General features: G+C 40.4%; 1 long non-coding RNA gene across 1 annotated transcript in view; it reads left to right on the forward strand.

Moving 5' to 3' along the window:
• Positions 1 to 540: 540 nt before the first annotated feature.
• Positions 541 to 22,976, forward strand: part of LOC133052275 (uncharacterized) — a 142,193-nt gene continuing 119,757 nt past the window's right edge. Inside the window, exon 1 of the long non-coding RNA XR_009692020.1 lies at positions 541 to 733. This is a non-coding gene — a long non-coding RNA (uncharacterized LOC133052275). The remainder of the gene's footprint in view (positions 734 to 22,976) is intronic.

Raw genomic sequence — 22,976 nt, forward strand, 5'->3', positions numbered from 1 at the left:
CTGCATTATATCTATTGTGAATAATGAAAGTAATTGCATATCTTCCAGATTCTTTCAGAAAAAAAATAGTTTAGCTGGGCAGAGCATAGGTGTTTGTGTCTCCTACTCACTCACATGTCACCTCAATGTCAGGCCAGCTCTCACAATTGCTCCCATAAAACAACCCCAGTGGTTTCCATTCCCAGGCAGGTGAGAGTTTAGTGGAGGGGATCCATGTTGCACTTCCCACCCATTTCAGACTCTTAATTCAGCCATGAAAACAATGTCTGGCTCATAGCCCTAAGGAACATGTTCCTTTCTGATTGGCCATTTATTTGTTTAATAAACACATATTGTGCTTCTTCTGTGTCAGGCGGCGTTCTAAGCACTTTACAAATACTAATTCATGTAATCTTCATGACAACCCCAGGAGGCAGTTACTAACAATAACCTCATTTTACACATAAGGAATGTGTGGCCCAGAGTTAATAAATAACTTGAGGTCACACCATGAATAAACGGCAGGACAGATTTAAACCCAAGCAGTTAGATTCCGGAAACTGCCTGCTTACCCACTGTCTCTCTCTGCCTCTTTGACTCTTTATTCCACCCTCCAAGCCTCATCCCTTTTCCAAGATGAGACTTTGATCTCTCCTAAACGCTAATTTTTCCAGTAATTTTCTCAGGAACTTTATGTACATAGTGCATGAATTGGGGGAGAGAGATAGCTGAGAGAAATCACCCTGTCTAAATGGTAAGTTCTCTTTTACTTTGTGCATTTTGTCCTTGTGCTTTTATTTTTTTACCTTCATTATGATGAAAGTTTTCTCTCCAGCTGCTTAATCAATTGCTTTCTCAATGGTCAGAATGGAAAACCTGGTGAGAAATTTAGGTGATTCTCTGCATTTCTCAGATGTCTGTGATGGGCGCAGGCTGAGAGTCCAGTATTTTGCTCGTTTTTCATCTATTGCCTGCAATGTCTGTAAACTTGAGGTGAAACATAATGCCCTAGATGAGTGGTCCTCAACCTTTTTGGCACTAGGGACTAGTTTCATGGAAGACAGTATTTCCATGGGCCGGGAAGGATGTGAGCTAAGTGGAGTGGCTATAAATACTGGAAGCTTCACTTGCTTGTCTGCTGCTCACCTCCTGCCATGTGGCCCAGTTCCTAATAGGCCACAGACTGATACCAGTCCATGGCCCAGGAGTTGGGGACCCCTGCCCTAGATCACCTCTGACAGAATCATGGGGAGTGGGAAATCTTGTTGAAGGACAAATTCCTGGGTTTCACTCAACCTACTGAATTAGGAAGGTGATCCAGGAACAGCACATATATCAGCAAGCTCCCCCTTCAGTGATTCTGATGTATACGTAAGGCTGAGATCCACCACCCCAAGAAGCATTGTGAATGTTTAGGCTGCAGAACTAATGTGGAGCTTCTGAGAAAAGGCAAATCCCCTGTCTCTACCCCTGGAGTGTGCTAGTTAATGTTTGACAATCATCTCTCTAAAAGAAAAAAAAAATCTGACTTGTAGCCTTTGTCAATTTCCACAGTATGAATATTCCCACCATGATTTATTTCCAGCTACATACGTGGGGTCACTGGCCTCAGACTTGGGAAAGCATGTGTATAATTGGTTCCTGTAAGCCATAGAAAGCTGGCATCTGCACACTGGATAGGCAAATGTGAGAGGGTGTGAGTAGGAAGCTTGTAGTAACATAGGGAGGCCAATGTTATTAAATGCAGCTAGTCAAAAGAAACCATATGCAGAAGAGAGCACAGTATATAATTTAATTTATATGAATTTCTAGAAAAGGCAAAACTAAAACAGTTGTTGCTCCTGGGAAGGGTGGGAAATTAACTATAAGAGGCAAGAGGGAACTTTCTGGGGTGATAAATGTTTCTATACATTAACTCAGATATTGGTTGTTATTGTTCAGTCACTAAGTCATGTCCAACTCTTTATAACCCCATGAGCTGCAGCACACCAGTGTTCCCTGTCCTTCACTATCTCTCAGAGCTTGCTCAAACTCATGTACATCAAGTCAGTGGTGCCATCCAACCATCTCATCCTCTGTCATCCCCTTCTCCTCCTGCCTTCAGTCTTTGCCAGCATCAGGGTCTTTTCCAATGAGTCAATTCTTCACACCAGGTGGCCAAAGTATTGGAGCTTCAACTTCAGAATCAGTCTTTCCAATGAATATTCAGGACTGATTTCCTTTAAGATTGACTGGTTTGGTCTCCTTGTAGTCCAAGGGACTCTCAAGAGTATTCTCCAGCACCACAGTTCAAAAGCATCCATTCTTCAGCACTCAGCCTTTTTTATGGTCCAACTCTCACATCCATACATGACTCCTAGAAAAACCATAGCTTTGACTATACGGACCTTTGTCAGCAAAGTGATATCCTGTTTTTTAATATGCTGTCTAGGTTTGTCAGTTTGTCATAGCTTTTCTTCCAGATGTTGGTTATATAGTGTAAACACAAATATTAAAACTCAGAAAACAGTTAAAAAAAAAAAAAAGCTGTGGCTCGTAGATGGCAGACCTCGATTTTAGATCCACCTCTTTCTCACTTGAAAGTCCATGCTTTTAACTCCTCCATTTTCTATGCCTTTGTGCACACTATAACCAGTTTCAGGAATATTCTTTCCCTCCAGCTCTCTGTCTATGAAAATTCCACCCACCATTCAAGGCCTAGTTCAGTTGCAGCCTCCTCCTTGACATCTCTGTATTATCTCCTCACTCCCAACAGATGTGTCCTCCCCCACTGCAGTGGGCTGGTTAATGGAAAGATGTCTTTATTGAAGGCTTGCTCTTGCAGCCGACCCACCCTGATTAAACAAAACAGCATGGTGCAGGAAAGCAATGGGATAGAATGACAAGAGCATGGATTTGGTGGCTAGACATACATGAACTCAAACCCCAGCTCCAATATATTATTCACCTCTCTAAGCCTCAGTTTTAATAGATGTAAAATAGGAACAAGAGTGACCCTGCAGGGTCATTGTAAATAATGGTGATAATTTATGGGAAGCACTTATACATTGTGGCTATTATTACTCATGTATTTGTACTCTACCAACAAATATTATTCCTGGCTTTGCATCTTCAATTATTTGATACCAAAGGCATAGCCTTCAGTGTAGCTTTCCCTTGATCAACTGTGAATACTACTCTCCAACCCACCCAACAAAAAGAACAGTGTTAGAGATTGTCTTTGGTGACTCTCAACCTCACCTTGAGCTTTGGTCACGTCTGCCAACCCATGCAGAAGCTATGTTGTTAGTTGCCTCACATATGTAAATGGCTGGCTTGCCTGATATCCACTTGTCCCCTCCTGATTCATCTTCTTTATGGCTTTCAGGGCTATGAGCAAGTCAGGAGGGATAAAGTTGAAGTTGAGATAGGGCCAAGTACTACAGTACCAGTGTATCAGAACCCACTCTCCATACACTTCTTGAGTGGCACCAGGCCCAGTGTGCTGATGAAGTGGTTGTCAAAGAAACAGCCAGTACCAATCCATCAACTCAGCCTTTGGCCTGCAGGCAGGAGAGAGTCAGATGTGTTCAGAGTTCACAAGCCTAGGCCTGGATCCTACAGGATAATTCCTACCAGCCTGGTGTGCTAGAGCATATTCAACTCTACATAACTTTGAGGCCTAAAGACTTTCTAGAATATTCTTCTTTAAAGGCATTATTGAAGGCTGCTTTCAAAATGTGATAACTGTGAGTGGGGCCACTGTTTGCTGTGGACACCTGTGCAGAAATCAGTTTATCAGCTTAGTCAGTCATTCAGTAACGCTGAGTGAGATTCAGGCAAAATTGTGGCCAGGAATGACTGATTTGCTCTCAGAACTGGGCAAGGGTTAACAGAGCTCTTGAAGAGTAGATTGTGAGAGGAGGGGAAATATTAGTGCAGTTTTGAAAGTAAACTTGGCCATTCATAAATGGGAGTTTTGTGGCTCAAGAGACAAACTTGCCAGACTGCCATCTTGCCTCGGGTTGATTCTGGATCCCAGACTTAGAGCATCTTCTTGAATTGCCAGGCGGTAGGTGAATCCACTCCCTGTTATCCTACACTGAGAAACAGTAGATGATACAGTGATGATACTTGGACGTACTTGTATACACTTGCTGACAGGGCAGGGACTCAGGGGTTGCAGAGCTGTATTTCAACAGCTAACTCTCCCTACCTTTGGATGCAGAGATCCTACGGGAACCTCACTGGGTTAGAAGTAAGGATTTGAAGAACACTGAGGTTTGTCAGCACTGATCACATTTCTTGGAAGAGTCCTAGTTTAGAAGAGTGATAGCCAGTGAGGACAATAGTTCAGGATCATGACTGGCTTTGGTTTGACTCCTTCCCTGCCATACCCACACGGTCAAAGGCACCATTTTCATTTTAATTGTAATAGTCAGTTCTGTGAGGGATGTGGAGTTCTTTTCCATATATTTCTAACTTTGTCTCAACAAGATCTGATTAGCTGGAAATTATCTTGCAAGAAAATTTCAAATCAATTTACTAAAACCAAGCAACCACGCTCAGTCATTCCTCACTGACTTCCTAATAAAGACAAAATACCAGACACCCAAACCCTCTATGCAATGAGTGATGCTTGACATTTATGCTGAAAAAGATGTCCCCTCTATGGGAAAAAGCCCCTCCACAAGGATTCGACATCATTAATCCTCATTCAGCCCACTCATTATCTTGTCCACTCCTATCCAGTCTCTTAAGGGTTGATGTACTGCTTGTTTTGTACTTCCTGTTGCAGATGTTAGGGTGTTCATTTCCACTCCATAAATATTTATTGAGTGTCTATTGTGTATCAGGCACCATGCCAGGCATTGAGGCTGAAAGTGTAAATAATTTACAATAGTTACCATTTACTGAGTACTGAATATGTACCAGATACTTTAGAAGCATTTTCTCTTGAATTCTCCCAGTTGCTCTAGTATATAGTTACTATTATCATTGCCATTTTACAGGTGAGCAAACTGATGCACAGACAGGTTGAGCAACTAGTTCATGGTAACAAGTGGTAGAAGTAAAACTTTAAAATTAGTTTTCTCTGATTTAGGAGACAAAGCTTTTATTCTATCATGTATAAGGTAAGGTCTTTGCCTTATCTCATGTGATACAAAACCATACAAGAGTTGCTATTAGTCCCATTTTACAGATGAAAAGACAGGTTGAATGGGGTTATGTGACTTGCTTGAGTTCATATGAGGAATAAGTAGTAGGACCAAGATTAGGCCTTGGTAGTCAGACTCCAGAGTGCGTGCACTTAACTGCTATGTTCTACTGCCTCTTTGAAAGCAACCTCTGATTACTGAATGGAGATAAAAAGGTTAAGGAGACATCTCAGTGGCAGTAAGACAGGAAAAACTAGAACTAAATGTCCAGGAGATAACTTGGAATTGGCAGGTATTGTAATTCAGGTGGACCAATGGAATACCAACAAGGTTACAAGGAACAACAAACAGTAAATTTAGGTTCAGATACAGGAGATAAAGCCCGGAAATGTCAGCTATGGCAGATAGTAGCACAAATGCACTCAGCAGAGGGGTTGCCTCTGTTTTTTTCCACAAAAGTCTGAAGATTTTTACCCTAGTCTGAGCCCTACCATTACCTCTCAGAGTGATAGTAGGCAAATTAGGTCAGTTTTTCCATCAGTAAAGTTCAAATTAGAGTCCCTACTCTGTTTATCTTATGGATTCCCAGGTGGCTCAGTGGTAAAGAATCTGCCTGCAATACAGACTCAATCCCTGGGTCGGGAAGATCCCCTAGAGAAGGAAATGGTAACACACTCCATTATTCTTGCCTGGAGAATCCCAAGGACAGAGGAGCCTGGTGGGCTACACTCCATGAAATCACAAAGAGTCAGACACAACTGAGCATGCACTCTGTCTATCTTACAGAGATAGTGTGAGGATAAAACAAAATAATAGACACCCAAGACAAATCAAATGTTTTAATTTCTGTTAAATTCATTTTTAATTAGGTCCATTTTTCTGTATCTTTGCATCATGTAGGCATCATCTGAATTTATTTGACTCTTGGTAATTAACTTATCCAAATGAACCTTCCAATTGCTTTTAGACATATTTAAAGGTAAAAGTCAACTGTTATTCCACAGGTGTTACCCAGAGATCTCACACTGAGTTATCTTGCCCGGGCCCAAGCTGATTTCTAGTCACTTTTGCTATCAAGTTTTTAGTTTTTCAACTTGCTCATTTGGTTAAGGTGGAGGTCACTGGAATGTGCTTTCCTGAATTTGACAGAAAATACCCCCCCACACATTTCTTTGTTTCTTGAACCATTAGCTGGGTTTTTCCTCCCTCCCCATCCAGGTTACAAATTGTAGAAGACTAGCAGGACTTCCCTGGAGGTCCAGTGGTTTGGACTTCGCCTTTCAATGCAGGGGGTGCAGGTTCAATCCCTGGTTGGGGACCTAAGATCCCTCATGCCCTGCAGTTAAAAAACCAAAGCATTTTTTTTTAAAAACCAGAAACGCTATTGTAGCAAATTTAGTAAAGATTTTTAATACAGTTCATGTCAGAAAAAAAAATTATGAGACTAGGAATTTTCTCTATGTCTTAATCTGCCATCCTCATCCCCACCTTCCTTACTTTTTGAGAGGAACTGAGTTAAGGCTTAAAATATATTCCCCATCTTGGACCAGATTCCCAGGAAAAGGGGGTTGTGGGTGTTATTACAACCACCATTACATTATATTATATTATAAATTACATTACATTACATTATAAAACAGCAGGAAGGATGGTCAGCCACTCATACGGTCCTCAGCTTCCTTGGGATCGAGAAGTAGTAACAGTGTAGTAGGATTGAATCACACATTTTGCTCCAAAGAACATTAATTCATCTTGGTAAGCACAGAGAAGAGAGCAGGCTTAACTCCTCACTGGTCATCTCAGTCACTCACCAACCACATACCTGCCAACAGAATGTGAACTCATAGAAAGGTCACAGTGGGCACAGGGGAACACATGGCAGAAAGAAAGCTCAAGAAACAGCCAGCAACATCCACCTCCTTCAGATTGGTTAGTTGATTTATCCTGTGGTTATAAATGAGTTGAATGTGTCTTTGGGGCTGTGATTTTTTCATGCTGGGGAGAGCTCAGAAGAAGCCAAAACACGTTGTTGTGGCCCAGAGTCAACTGATGTTGGAGCTGAGTTCTATTGCATGCTCACTCAACTCTTCTGGGACCCCATGGACTGTAGCCCACTAGGTTCCTCTGTCCATGGGGTTCTTTAGGCAAGAATACTGGAGTTGGTTGCCATTTCTTTCTCCAGCGGATCTTCCCGACCCAAGGATCGAACCTGTGTCTCCTGTGTTGGCATGCAGATTTTTTACCACTGAGCCACCTGGCCAAGGACCAATTTCATGGCCTTCATTATTTTGGCACCATTTGGCAAGGAGACATGGGTACTGAGTTACCTTAAAAACAAAAACTTTCTGTAACAAATAGTAAGTGGTAAGTTTGTTAACCAGTAAACTCTTAGCCTTCTGGAACTTAAGGGCCAGAGTGTCACCTTGTATATACTTATCCTTTTGTTCCTTCTGTTGGGTCATTAGCCCTGCACAAATAGGACATAGCCGTGGAAAAGAGAAACCAGTATGTCTGGAAACCTAACCTGGGTTGATGTAATAGTTGACTTTCCTGGGGTCCTCCACTGCAGTGTCACCATCATTACCACCATATATTCTAGGGACTGGGAGCCCTTGGGTCCTTGATCAAAATATAGAAGTGCTATCTCTATGGTTACAGTCAGCTCCAGAACTAGTGATCAACCTGGCAACATTTGTGATTTCCACAGGCTGCACTTGGGGCAAAGGCTGCAAGCCATGAGTCATCCTTGAATCCTACCCACCCACCTGTACTCACCCCTCCTTTTCCTCTGCCAATGCCAGAGCAAATGAGTGGCTATAGAGAAGCCAGGTTGATGAGCTCCATTTTGCACTCCAGAAAAATCTGATTTTGAATCTCTACTGCAAGCAAGTAGGGTAAACATCACTGCCCCAGTAAATATAAACATGGATAGCTTGACATCTCTCTCAATTTCATTGCAATCACTTTATGCTTAAAGGAGCAAAAAGAGGGGTTTTATGATTCTGATCTGCTGGCTGATCATATTCACCTTGGCCTTGAATTTGGCTAGTATTTATCAAGTGGGAGGGTAGGCTTGGCTTCTTATATGTGCTTGGTGCTTCTGCCTTTAGAGTTTATGATTCACACTTGCATATTTTCAGGATCCAGGTACCTTTCCTTCCCTTTTTCTACTCCAAGTTGTTTCTGGGAGAAAAAAATGAGAAATATTATCAAGGTCTGTTTATAAAATTATTTTCCACAAATTATACCAGACTTGAATAAATACATGCTCAATTTTGGCTTCTTTAAAACCTACTGCTTGCCCCCCACAGCCAACTTATATAGTGGGCTTGTAATTGAAAGTGGGGTCCGGCTGACTGCTCATCGCTCAAAAGCCAATAAAGAGACAAGGCTGGTGGAAGGGAAAATTTACTTTATTTTGGACGCCAGCAACCAGGGAGGAGTGCAGACAGTTGTCCAAAAAGCTGACTCCCCACCCACCCCTCATCCCCGGCCAGTGGGCAATAGCTTTTATAGGCTGAGGGAGGGGGCAACATGCAGAAAGTCCAGTCAACTCTGACGGTCATCTTGAAATTGTTCATCAGTGCTCTGACTAGCATCATCTTGATTGTTTTAAGTACAGTTAATCTTTCATTTCAGGATCAGTTTGTTCCCATTTCTTTGAAGCCAGTTCTCAGAATTGTGGCAGCTTATGTCATGGCTATAGTCTGGTCATCATGTAGTTAACGTCCTCTACCTGGTAGGGGATCTGCAAGACAGCTCACAGGATATGCCTCAGAATATTATCTAAAACATTCTTGACTCTGCTTAACGACTAAACTATTATTATTTGGTCTACTTGGACTATTTTCTTTTGTTTCTACATTTTCTCACTTCTGTGATTAAACTCATTCTTTGGCTAAAGTTTTTCCATAGACAAAAGGCAGGTAAGGAAATGGAGGGCAAGTACCATAGGGTCCTGCTCCATTTCAGACTCAGTCAAAGACAAATGACAAATAGCTACTCTACACCAGAAGATAGTCTTCTTAGCAGCAAGTGCAAGTGACATGACTGTATCCCAAATGTGAGTCAAACCTGAGCCTGCAGCCTCTTTGATAAAGGAAAGTGTATTTCAGTATCTAGATCTGAAGTTCTAGGATAGCTCTGGTAAATTCCCAGAATGACTTTATGCTTCATAACAGTTATGCTCCTTTGGTCTTGGCCCAAAGCAATCCCTGTAATTGACTTCACTGCCAGGGCCATTTTTTTGCCTTACAGGCAGATTGTGTGCCTGACTGTGTCTTTTGTGAAGTCAGGGTTTGGCCACACAGCCTGTCATAGAATTGAGTTCCAGAGCTCTAAAACATTTCTTCTGTAATTATTAGACAATATCTTTTTAGTTGTGGTGACTTAAGTAAAAGTAGAAATAATAGTTGTAGTCAACAAAAACGCCAAGCCAATTCAGAACTCCATAAGGTCTAGCCAAGTTCTCGTTGAAAATTTGGACCTGGCATCCTTCCCAGAAGGTCAACTGGCTGGCTTTATTGATGCATCAAGGAAGGAACCATTCCAGAGGCAAGAATTCTGACTTGCTCCCACCCTGTCCTTGGCTGGAGAAATTTTATCAGGAGCATATTGGGAAATCTCAATATGAGAGTCTACTCATGAGTAAGGCTGAGGAAATGATCCATTTTAGAGCTGTAAATGTTTGTGGAAATAACTCCTTAGAAGTACTCATATGGAGTTATGTATCCCAGGCTGTACCAAATGTTTTTGGCAGTAGAGAAAGCTATTACTTTGGAGGCGGAATGGAAAGAAATGAAGAGAGGAGGGAAAGTGTGAAACAGTTTATACTGTGATGTTGGCCCAAGTGCCATGGATGGGAAGAGAATGGTTTGAATGAACCTAGCAGCTCATCTATCAGGTTATTTTTGCCTGCGTTTGATGGATTGGTTCAGGGAACTCTGGTGTCACCACAGTATTCTCTCAACTGTAGCTTGCCAGTTCCTATCTGTGTGATGTAAATTGGTGATATAACTTCTATGAACCTCCTTTCTCATTTACAAATGGGGAAAATAATATCTACCTTATAAGTTCATTATGAGTATTAAATGTCCTTCCCTTCCCCTCTACATGGTATAGAACCTGTTCCTCATTTTCCCTGGTATACACTTATATTTGTTATCTTTTCAGAGTAACCAAAAGATAGAGAAATTCACATTGCCAAGACTCAAGCCAGGGTCATTACTAGAAATCAGCAAACATCAGAGACAAGTTTTGCATTAGGAGTCCAGACCATGAGGTGAATAAAGGAGCAAAGCAGAATAATACCCCACCCCAACCAAAGTTATCCACATCCTAATCCATGGAATCCATAAATATGTTACTTTACCTGGAAAAGGGGACTTTACACATGTGATTAAATTAAGGATCTTGAGATGGGGACATTATCCTGGATTATCTGGCTTGAACCAACATAATTACAAATGTTTTTATAAGAGAGAGCCAGAGAGTCAAAGGCATGGGAAGACAATATGATAATAGAAGCAGAGGTTGGAGTGATGCCATTGCTGGCTGTGAAATGGAAGGGGCTGATGATCCAAGAGAAGTGGGCATCCCCTAAAAGGTGGAAACATTAAGAAAAGAGATGCTCCCAAAGAGTCCCAGGATTAAGTGGTCTCTATCAAATAATCCTAGATTTCAGGACAGTCCTCTTCTTTTGATCAGGACTAACTTTCTATAGCATGAGGTCAGCTGCCAAAGATGGTTTTATTTTACGGGCATCTAAAAGAGCTGCCTTGCTCATAAGGATTCATATTAAAATTGTGGAGGGAAGACTCGTGTGGTTTTATTGAGGAAGTAGGACAATTAGCAGTCTATGGGAGTAGAATGGTTTGCTACATAGCTACTCCACTCATACAATTTCACGGGGGCTGGGTTTTTGCCTGGAAATTCCCTGAAGACCAAAGTAGTGACCTCCAACTTGATCTCTCTTGAAGTGGCCTCCAAAGAGCAAATTCATAAGGGAATAATTTCAGCCAGCAGTGGGACAGATGGCTACTCTTTGCTAACTGGCAAATTCTCTAGGGATTGGTTCCTACACTGCACTACTTTAAATACAAAATAAGGGAGGGAAACAGATTTTTCCTCTCTCCAAGACTTTAAAGCTCAATTATTATATCTTACCAAAGTCTAAGGGAAAATTAGTCTGAACATTGCTGTAATGGAGATAATTAATCTGTGTACATTTCTATTATAGCTCTTATATATTTTATTTCTAAACACTTCCTGTGTTTTACTCACCAGTATAAGCTCAACACTTAGCATAGAAAGGGGCACTTACTACATTACTTGAATGAATGCAAGAACAGTTTGTTCTGAGAGTCAAATAATGCTGAGTTGGTTTCAGTGAGTTTGGGACATGAGAAAGGCTAAAAGCCATGATCTATTAAAGGAGTATATCGTGCTTTTCTAGAGTAAGGAAGGTGGGCCCACTAGAGACTCAGAGTAACCACTTCAGAAGAAGTCCTATTTCCCTAACATGGCTCCTACAACAAAGCAAATGTGTCCTTTGCCTTCCATTGAGACATATTAAAATACAGAAAAGTGCAAAGAAAAATAATACCCATATCCCTGACCCCAGTCTTGTAATTAACTCTTAGCATTTTGTTTTATTTCCTTCTGTTTTCTTCCTTATTTCACTCTTACTGCTATCACAGAGGGCACTGGAATAACTTTCTTTTGCAGACAAGATGGAGCAGCCTCATTCCTCTTATTTTCTCCCTCTTACAAATAACTAAGTTGTTACAAAAAACAAAACATGGTCTGACTACATTAAACAAATAAGAAATATCCAAAAGGATGAAACAAGAAGGCAGACTGCTTTAGAAACCTTGGGACTTGAGGAACAACACAGCAGTAATTCTGCTGGGCTTTTTTTTTTTTTTTAACCTCTCCTCTATCCCAGACAGGGTACTGGAGTAGCCTCCAACCTAGAACTAACAGGCATAGCCAAAAAGGCCTATTACTCCTATCCAAAGCACTGTGAAAAGAGTGACTTAGCAACATGAAATCTTCTTGGCAAATACCTGTCCTACCTTAGATAAACACCAATGGAAAAACTGTACCATTTCCACCCACACCCACCCGTCTTGCAGGAATAGGTGACTATACTCTAATTCCCCCACCTGGAAGCAGATCTTCCACCCTGTCACCACCTGCTGAAAGCAGATGGTGGTACCCTGAGTACCTCCCCCAGGTGGTGTTGATAGACAGAGTAGGGAGCTGAACTTCTACTCTCCTACTCCTTTCCTCCATTACCTCCTGTTCCATGGAAGTAGGTGATATTCTGATTCCTTTCCTGGGGTGGTATTTGGCAGGGTTGAGCAGTATGGAGCTGATTTTATATTCTGCTACCTGGCAGGAGCAGGTAATACACGAGTTCTTAGTTTGAGAGTCAGTGGGGCTCAGTGAGGAGGTAGGCTTCCACTCCTGCCCAACATCAATAAGGTTAGGATGAAGCAGAGCAAGATGGAGCTAGTAGGGTAGACATTACCACCACCACCACTACACCTTCCCCTGCCCCCATGTCAGCACAGCACAGTAAGTAGACCAGCACATAGCTGAGTTTCCCCACTCATCAGCAATGAGACTGAATGACAAGACATAAGGCAGGACAAGTGAACACTCTTCCTTTCCCCTTCTTGGTGTCAGCTTGGCTCAGAGGGGAGCTGAGAGCTGAACTTCCACACACACATAGCAGCAACTAGGTGGAACATGACTGTCCAAGGTGGTGAGAGTTGACCCTTTGTTTCTTCCCCCATCTTTGGTGTCAGTACAGCCCAGAGAGGTGCTGAGCTTATACTCACTTGGTGTGAGTTGATACCCCACATTCACTGAGACAGTGGCAAAAAAGGGAACTAAACTTCCATTCCGCCATCTGCAATGGGAGAGTGTGATTTAGTGTCCACTTTTGCCAAGGTGGTATTAACAGACCAAGACAGAAGCTGAATACCCACTTCTGTCCATGCCCACAAATTATGGTTAAACATGGTGACTGCCTGCAATAAAGAAGGTTAAATAGGATCCAGAGACTCACAACATGATTTCCAGGTTTTCTAGAATACAACAAAAATCAAGAAAACTGTAACTTGAATAAGAAAAGATAATTAACAAACTTTGACAATGAGATGGCTCAGCTTTTAGAATTATCTGACACTTTAAAACAGCAATAACATGCTTAAATGAAAAATTAAATATCTCAGTAAAGCAATTGAAAATATAAAGAAAGGATTATTATAGAACTGAAAAATATAATAACAGAATTTAAAAATAAAAACTTCCTATGCAGGCTCAATAGTAGATCACAGATGACAGAGGAAAGAATCAGTGAACTTGAAGACAGACCAGTGGAAATTACCCACTGTGAACAACAGAGAGAAAGTAGGCTGACAAAATAATGAACAGAGCTTCAGGGATCATGGACAGTAACAAAAAAATTAACATTTGTGTTGTCAGAGTCTGGGAAAGGAGAAAAAATAGGACTGGAAAAACACTCGAAGAAATAGTGGCCATAAACTTCACATATTTGGCAAAAGACATAAACTTCTAGATTTAAGAAGCTAAGTGAATCACAAACATGATAAACCCAGAGAAACCCAAGCCAAGGTTTCATGATAATCAAAATTCTGAAAACTGAAGACAATAAAAAATATTGAAAGAGGCTGGAGTGAAACAACAAACTATCTCTAGGGGACCAGTGATACAAATATCAGTGAATTTATCACCTAAAGCCATGGAAGCCAGAGTGGCACTGAAGAAACTGTCAACACCAAATTCTGTTTAGAGAAAAAATACCCTTCTGCAATAAAGGGGAAATAAAACAGTCTGAAATTAAGAAAAACTAAGAATTTGTTACCAGCACACCTACCCTTAAAGAATGGCTAAGGAAAGTTTTCTAAACAGAAATAAAATGATAACAAAAGAAGGCTATACAAAGGGATAAACATCTTTAAATCTTTGAGGTTTTAGATGAAGTAATATATATTTATTTTATACTATTGTGAGTACTTATTTATCTAGATTATCATGCTTAATCAATATAAGAGGAAGACATTGTTTGCTACAGATAGCTATAATTGTTTTCAAGTGAAACTTGCAAGTTTCAGGGAAATTTGGTATTTCATTCTCTAGATCCTTTCTATAGTCACTTAAAAAATATCTATTTTAGTGGTGAAAAGAGCATTTTGAAATTTCCTCTCAGAGACTTGTGAGTGGAAAATTTGTTGAGCAAATAATGTGCAGTTGGGAAAAGCAGCTTAGGTAGCCAGATTTTCAGTGGATAATTTGATATTCTTAGATTGTCAGATACTGTAAGCCATCCAGGTAATTTGCTGCTTTGAACCAAAACACAATTTCCTCCCCAAGCCCCCACAACTTATTTTTGTTGTTTGAAATGTTGCCTAACAATGACTTTCTCCTTTCAACTCACCATTCTACACCATCTGTTAGGAAAGTGCCTATTTTGAACACAGTATTTCATACACCCTATCATTCTTATAGCTCCTGGAGGAGCCAGGCTGTTTGGAGAAGGAATCCTGGCATTGGGAAAGAGAAGAAGGAGAAAGAAGAACATATTTCTATAGTTTCCCTGCTATAGTGGGATAACTGTTTCACAGTAGCCCATTCTTCAATTATGTGGAGTGATGTTAAAAATAGAGTTTATAGGTTCATCAGTACTGTCTTTCTGGATCCATATGCATGCATTAATGTACAATATTTGTCTTTCTGACTTCACTTTGCTCTAGATTTGCTCTAGGTTCAGGCAGAGAGAACAAGCTTGTGGACATAGTGGGGGAGGAGAGAGTGGGATGAATTGAGAGTAGTGTGGAAACATACACATTACCATATGTAAAATAGACAGCCAATGGCAATTTGCTGTATGACTCAGGGAACTCAAACAGGGACTCTGACAACCTCGGTGGGTGGGATGGGGAGGGAGGTGGGAGGAGGGTTCAGGAGTGAGGGGACATATGTATACCTGCGGCTGATTCATGTTGCTGTGTGACAGAGGCCAACACAATACTGGAGAGCAATTGTCCGCCAATAATTGTATTTTGTTCTATACTTTATAATATTGTACAATTATAATCTTTGATAATTTTATTTTATTTTATTTGTGTAATAAAGTTTTATTAAAGTATAAAGGAGATAGAGAAAGCTTCTGACATAGGCATCAGAAGGGGGCAAAAGAGTACCCCCTTTGCTAGTGTTAGCAATGGAGTTATATACTCTCCAATGAATCCAAAGAATGTCTGGAGGTTGTAAAGACCTTCGTCTCATCTTTGATAATTTTAAAAAAAGAGAAAAAGCACAAGGAAAAAATGGAGAGTTTAAGGATCAAACACCAATGAGCGCTTATCTGGGTGCTTAATTTTATTTGCCCTTCAAAGCAATGCATTGCAGGTCAGGAGGATATTTTCAACTGTGTAGAGTTAATATAAGAGGTGGAATCATGAATAAGAACCTAGGTTAACTATAAAGGTAGCTATAGAACTGTCCTGGAGAATGAGATAAAGCCAGTCTAACTTTTTACTTCCTGTGAGCCTATTGCTGGCACAGGCTTATTTTTAAAGTCTTTGGAGCATCCCATATAGGCTGAACTGCTGTTTGTCTTTAGAGCATTAACCAGAGCCCTGTATTATCGAGTGGCTGGGAAGACAAAGTTGAGATATTCAGTAGTTTTCAATGCAGTCAGTCAGGGTGAGGTTAGTGAGTGGGTTAAGAAAACAGTCTTATCTTGTTACCCTCATAACCTTAAATAATCTATTTATGGACACTTACTGGGGAAAACAAAGTGTTGATGGTTAACAAACCCTAGGTTATACTAGGGCCAATGAATAAAGATTTGGGGAAACGGGAAATGGAGATCAGTATGTGAGCAGTTTACTCTTTCATCTGACCATCCTGATCAACCCTTAGATCCTGTGATGGTTAATTTTATGTGTCAACTTGACTGGGTCATGGGGTGCCTAGATATTTGATTAAATGCTGTTTCTGGTTGTGTCTATGAGGGTGTTTTGGATTAGATAAATATTTGAATCAGTAGACTGAGTAAAGCAGATTGTCCTCAATGTGGCTGGGTTGAGTAAGAGAGAATATTTTCTCTCTGCCTCACTGTCTTCAAGCTGGACTTTGGTCTTCTTCTGTCTTCAGACTTGGCTTTCCCAGGTCTGGATTTCTCAGTTTCCATAGTAGTATAAATCAATTTCTTAAAACCAATCAATCTTTCTCTCTCTGTCTCTTGTATACACACACCCGCCCCCCCCCCCACCAACACACACCCACCCCATTGGTTCTGTTTATATGGAGAACCTTAATACAGTACCAACATTCCCATTGCTTGCCCCAGGCTTCACATATGATCAGTCCAATTTTTCCACAGGTGACCTTCTTTGGATAACAGAGAGGAATGTTCTTTCACTGTTTTAAAGGAGGAAGAAATAATTCTCTCCTGCCCAAACCCACAACCATCTTCTTCCATATAATCCCAGAGACCCAGGTATAGACTTAAAATTTTGAGACCTGAGACAAAGTCGTCTGACTGTTGGTTTATTCAATCTTGTGCTTACTGACTGTCTATAGCTATGACTGTGTGGGATCAGCTCTTCTGACTGAAATGACTGGCCAAATGGAAACAGTAAGTAGACTCAGACTGTACATCACTTATGCCTGGGCGTGTTACTTCTCTAAGTGTTCACTGGGTGGAGACTGCCTTGCTGTTTTTTGTGTACAATGACTAAAGTAGTGCCACATTCAGATGGAGTCTTCACTAGTTACTTGATGATACAATAACTAACCAGAAGCACTGTTATGTCTATGTAACAAAAAAATATTTAAAGTCACAAAAGAAAAATGCAACTGGTTTTCAAAATATTTGATTGTTATCAGAAGTGGAGAATATTTAGCCCTCAGAGGGAGAAGATCAGATATGTAGCTTAGTTTCATTTAGCCCACAGGTCGGACTTTAGGAGATGATTCCTTTAATGTGTGTAGTTGGGAACGTAAACATGACATTTAAAGTATTTTGTGGATGTATTTAAAGCATAATAAGAGAGGAATGGTTTTCCCTGCAGGATTTTATCTTGAAAAAAATGCAAGGACAATAATGATGACTGTAATGTTGAGACTGTGTTATTTTCTTTAAATAAGTCAATGTGTTAGATCTTTGTTTCTTAGCACTTTGACCAATATTAAGCTCTTTCTGTCTTTTCTGTCCTTGCCTTCTCCCCTCTGCTCCTTCCTTCCATCTTTCCTTCCTTCAGTGGCCATCTATAGAAAGATAAGACATTATTTATTGTGGGCTGTGTTTATATACTGCAAACTGTAACACTACACATTAGGCCATTTGAAAATTTCTGGATTACTAAGGGCATTTTTCAATGTTTAGAGTAAATTAAGTCTTGATCCAACCAAGTCATATATCAGATTAGTTTTGAATATTTTTGACAGTTACATAGACAATATATATTATGTGTGTGGGTGTATTTGTTATAATTGAGGATAAAGGATTAGAAATGACTCCATATTGACCTTGCAGGCTGGCACTCTACTTATAAAAGATTTACAGCCATAACTCCCAATCCCTAGCCCTCAAATACCTGATGATGACAAGCCAGGATGAAATAGCTTTTCATTTTAAAGTAGATATACAGCTTTATTTTTAATTTTTCATTTATTTTTATTAGTTGGAAGCTAATTACTTTACAATATTGTAGTGGTCTTTCCCATACATTGACATGAATCAGCCATGGATTTACATGTGTTCCCAATCCCGATCCCCCTCCCACCTCCCTCCCCATCCCATCCCTCTGGGTCTTCCCAGTGCACCAGCCCTGAGCACTTGTCTCATGCATCCAACCTGGGCTGGTGATCTGTTTCACCCTTGATAGTATACTTGTTTCAATGCTATTCTCTCAGAACATCCCACCCTCACCTTCTCCCACAGAGTCCCAAAATCCATTCTGTACATCTATGTCTCTTTTTCTGTTTTGCATATAGGGTTATCGTTAACATCTTTTAAAATTCCATATATATGCATTAGTATACTGTATTGGTGTTTATCTTTCTGGCTTCCTTCACTCTGTATAATGGGCTCCAGTTTCATCCATCTCATTAGAACTGATTCAAATGAATTCTTTTTAATGGCTGAGTAATATTCCATTGTGTATATGTACCACAGCTTCCTTATCCATTCGTCTGCTGATGGGCATCTAGGTTGCTTCCATGTCCTGGCAACAGTGCTGCAATGAACACTGGAGTGCACGTGTCTCTTTCAGATCTGGTTTACCTCGGTGTGTATGCCCAGGAATGGGATTGCTGGGTCATATGGCAGTTCTATTTCCAGTTTTTTAAGGAATCTCCACACTGTTCTCCATAGTGGCTGTATTAGTTTGCTTTCCCACCAACAGTGTAAGAGGGTTCCCTTCTCTCCACACCCTCTCCAGCATTTATTGCTTGTAGACTTTTGGACAGCAGCCATTCTGACTGGCGTGTAATGGTACCTCATTGTGGGTTTGATTTGCATTTCTCTGATAATGAGTGATGTTGAGCATCTTTTCATGTGTTTGTTAGCCATCTGTATGTCTTCTTTGGAGAAATGCCTGTTTAGTTCTTTGGTCGATTTTTTGATTGGGTCATTTATTTTTCTGGAATTGAGCTGCAGGAGTTGCTTGTATGTTTTTGAGATTAACTCTTTGTCAGTTGCTTTGTTTGCTATTATTTTCTCCCATTCTGAAGGCTGTCTTTTCACCTTGCTTATAGTTTCCTTCATTGTGCAAAAGCTTTCAAGTTTAATTAGGTCCCATTTGCTTATTTTTGCTTTTATTTCCAATATTCTGGGAGGTGGGTCATAGAGGATCCTGCTGTGATTTATATCGGAGAGTGTTTTGCCTATGTTCTCCTCTAGGAGTTTTATAGTTTCTGGTCTTACATTTAGATCTTTAGTCCATTTTGAGTTTATTTTTGTGTATGGTGTTAGAAAGTGTTCTAGTTTCATTCTTTTACAAGTGGTTGACCAGTTTTCCCAGAACCACTTGTTAAAGAGGTTGTCTTTTTTCCATTGTATATCCTTGCCTCCTTTGTCGAAGATAAGGTGTCCATAGGTATGTGTATTTATCTCTGGGCTTTCTATTCTGTTCCATTGATCTATATTTCTATCTTTGTGCCAGTACCATGCTGTCTTGATGACTGTGGCTTTGTAGTAGAGCCTGAAGTCAGGTAGGTTGATTCCTCCAGTTCCATTCTTCTTTCTCAAGATTGCTTTGGTTATTTGAGGTGTTTTGTATTTCCATACAAATTGTGAAATTATTTGTTCTAGTTCTGTGAAAAATACCATTGGTAGCTTGATAGGGATTGCATTTTTTTTTAAATGCCCCATGCCTAAGAGAAAAACAGGTGCACTTTGGTTTCAAAGGATTTACTTCATGAAGTTTTAAGCATTTTAATAAAAAAAAAAATGTGTCTTTGAATCTCATGAAAATGAGATACACTGAAGCATGGAAATTGAGTGTAAACCAAAGAGCACAGAGAGAAAAAGATCCATCTTTGAGCTCTCTGCCATCAGAGCTCTGGGAGATGATTTAAGTGGAACTTTTCCTATACTATCAGCTGCTGCCCTGTTCGTCCTAAAAGATACATAAACAGCATCTTCAGGTACAATGAAATTTACCTAAAATGAACTGAATTTAAAGTAAACTGGTTCATATCTTCTTACTTAGCCTAAATTATTTCAGGTGTCTTATTATAGGAGTCACATTATTAAATAAAATGAAGCAATTTTTTTTTAAGCCCTCTCCTAAGCTATGAGCTCATATTTTCACTAAGCCCAGTCTCCTAACAGGTACTGCTGTGATAACATGAGCTTGGGAAGTATTTGTTTCATGACTTCCATTGCCAGCTTGGTTACTGAAATAAATATAGAATCGACTGTGAGCTATTGTATTTGGAGAGACAGAGTGTGTGTGAGAAAGAGAGTAACTGTGTATGTGTGTATATAAATGGGTCTGTATGTGAATATGGAGGATTGGGCTTGAGCACTGAAAAATCATGAAGCAAGTAAACTTTGTGGTTTAGTAAACTCTGTGCTCCAACAACTGTGGGTGCCCCAGTTTTCCTGCTGTCTCTGTCCTATAGCTGCCCAAGCGCCCCCCCGCCCCCGCCCCTCATGCCCCCCCGGCTAAAGTACATCTACTTGGCCCCATGCATTAACTCCTGACCTATACAGCTCTCTCTTCATGTTCTCTCTCATAATTTGTCTATTCTGAAACTTGCTAATTAGGTAGGACTTACTAGCTGATAATGACTGCCCTTCTGGGCTGAAAAAATATAGAAGCATAGAAAATCAGAATTGGATGAGACTTGGTCTAAGCCCCTCATTTTTACCTTGGTGATCCTGGAGCTCAGAGATGGAAATGACCTCAACAAAAGTCACACAGCTGATTATTGAGCACTAACAGGTTACCCTTCCCATGTCTTATTTTAAGTGTCAGCGTGTCAGCTCCTGGAGTTAGTGCTTCAGCTCAAACGTTTGACTCTAATGGTGGAGTTACTCCGTGGTTGGTGCAGAGCAATAAGATAAGGTTTTGAGCCATTTTGAGGTTTTCAGTGGGAAGCATTTACCTCTTTTATGCTACTGATTTGGCTCCTGTCTCCTGAGGTGCAAAGCATGGGCCCTTGTAGGTAAGCATGGCATCCTAGCTGGTTGCTGTTATGCTGTTTGCTGTTGGAGCTGCCTCTGGTACCTTCTCTGATGGATGTCAAAGAAGTGACTCCTGGGGAAGAGATGAGTCTGTTGCAAGCTGCTTTCACCATTCCGTTGACTCATTTTCATTCTCTTTTTCAAACCACTGATATGACTTGCCCACACAAATAGAAAGAAGCAGCTCCAATTAAACATGCATGGGGCTGTTCCCTAAGAATTTCACAGTGGGAAGCCATCCAGGAACGCTGTAGAAATCACAGCCATCTTTATGCTTTGCTTCTTAGATTCTAGTTGATATTTAATATGCCAAAAAAAAAAAGTCCACGTGGGCTGGTATCAGGGGCCTGTGGGTGACACACAGATGTAGAACTCTTTTTGTCCTATGCTCTCTTTCTCTTGAAGTTTTCACAGATGTATAATGCAGACTTTGGCTCTAATATACTACATTTCAATGATCATAGAGTGGGAGATAACCATAGAGATGATTTATTACAGCCTACCTCTTAACAAGAGCTTTCTGGTGGTGCTAGTGGTAAAGAACCTGCCTGCCAATGCAGGAGATGTAAGAGATACAGATTTGATCCCTGGGTGGGGAACATCCAATGGAGGAGGGCATGACAACCCACTCCAGTATTCTTGCCTGGAGAATCCCATGGACAGAGGAGCCTAGAAGGCTACAGTCCATAGGGTTGTAAAGAGTTAGACACAACTGAACCAACTTAGTACGCACGGACCTATTGATGAAGATTGTTCCCTTGACCAATCTTTAGTCAGGATACTTGGAGCCCTCTTCTTGCCTAGACCTTGATCTTGGTCCCTATCCTCTCTTTGACCTGCCTAGTCCAGTCTTAGCAAAAGATTCTGCTAAGAATCATTTGATACCTCCCTCTTGATACCTACTCACCATTGATGTATGATCAATTTCCTCATCCCCCATCTTTGATGTCTAAGACTTTGGCCTGCTTTTACTGTTATTAGCAAGAATCTTTTTTTTTTTTGACCATGCTGCAAGGCATGTGGGATCTTAGCTCCCTGACTAAGGATGGAACCTGTGTCCCCTGGAAGCTCAGAGTCTTAACCCCTAGACCACCAAGGAAGTCCAAAGCAAGAATCTTATTAGGTCAGTTTAGTAAGAATGCCCCCTACCGTTGATATTTCCTGTTAGTAATTTTCCATCCATTGTCCTCTTCACTCTGTGCATTGACTATAAATTCCCAGGTGTCCTTGTCTTCCTCAGAGATGAGCCCAATCTCTCTCTCCCATTGCAATACCTCTACTGCAGCAGCTTTTGAGTAAAGTTTGCTTTACTATTTAAACAAGTGTCAAAATATTTTTTTTTAACATTCTCAATGTCAGAATCCTTACTGCATTCCTAATGGGAAGATAACCTAGGCTCTTCTTGAATACTTTCAATGACAGAAAGTTAATTTCCCTCAGGTAGACCATTCTCTTGTTTAGATGATGTTAAAAATGTAAAAGGCAGCAAATTATTGGAAAGAGCATAGGCTTTGGTGTCAGGCAGACTTGATTTGGTTGGTTGATTTCTTCCTTCTAACCTTCCTTTTACTTTAATTCAACAAACATTTTGTAAACCCTTTCCTGGCAATAGGGGAAGATTGCATAAGGAATCTGTTCTAGATAGAAGAAATGGGTTATGTGAAGGCCAAGAGGGAAGAAATAGGCTAGAAAGAAGATTGCACGGTATAGGTTAAAAAATAATTTTCAGAAAGAGGTACAATCATAATGCTTATACATTTATAAAAATGAATATGTGTTAAAGTATTTATTTTACTCATAAGATAGAAATGAACCAGGCAGATGTTATAACTGGTTCAAAAGTCAAAATAGCACAGATTTATGTGGAGTAAAGGAATATTAAGATGAATTGCAAGTGAAGACAAAACTGGTTTTTCCACAAGATTTAGGAAGAATCAACTAAATCACTGTTGAGTAGGACATAACGTATGTGCCTCTCAGTTATCTACAACTTACAAAGAACTGTAAAATGGCTCATAAACAATGAACGGGTAGAATCTGATATCCTAGAAAAGTAGGCTAAGAGAATGCATAGTTTTCCACTGAAACACAATTTTTTTCTATGTGTATCTGAGTAATTTGAA

The sequence above is a fragment of the Dama dama genome, chromosome X (genome assembly GCF_033118175.1).
Source record: "Dama dama isolate Ldn47 chromosome X, ASM3311817v1, whole genome shotgun sequence".
Lineage (NCBI taxonomy): Eukaryota > Metazoa > Chordata > Mammalia > Artiodactyla > Cervidae > Dama > Dama dama.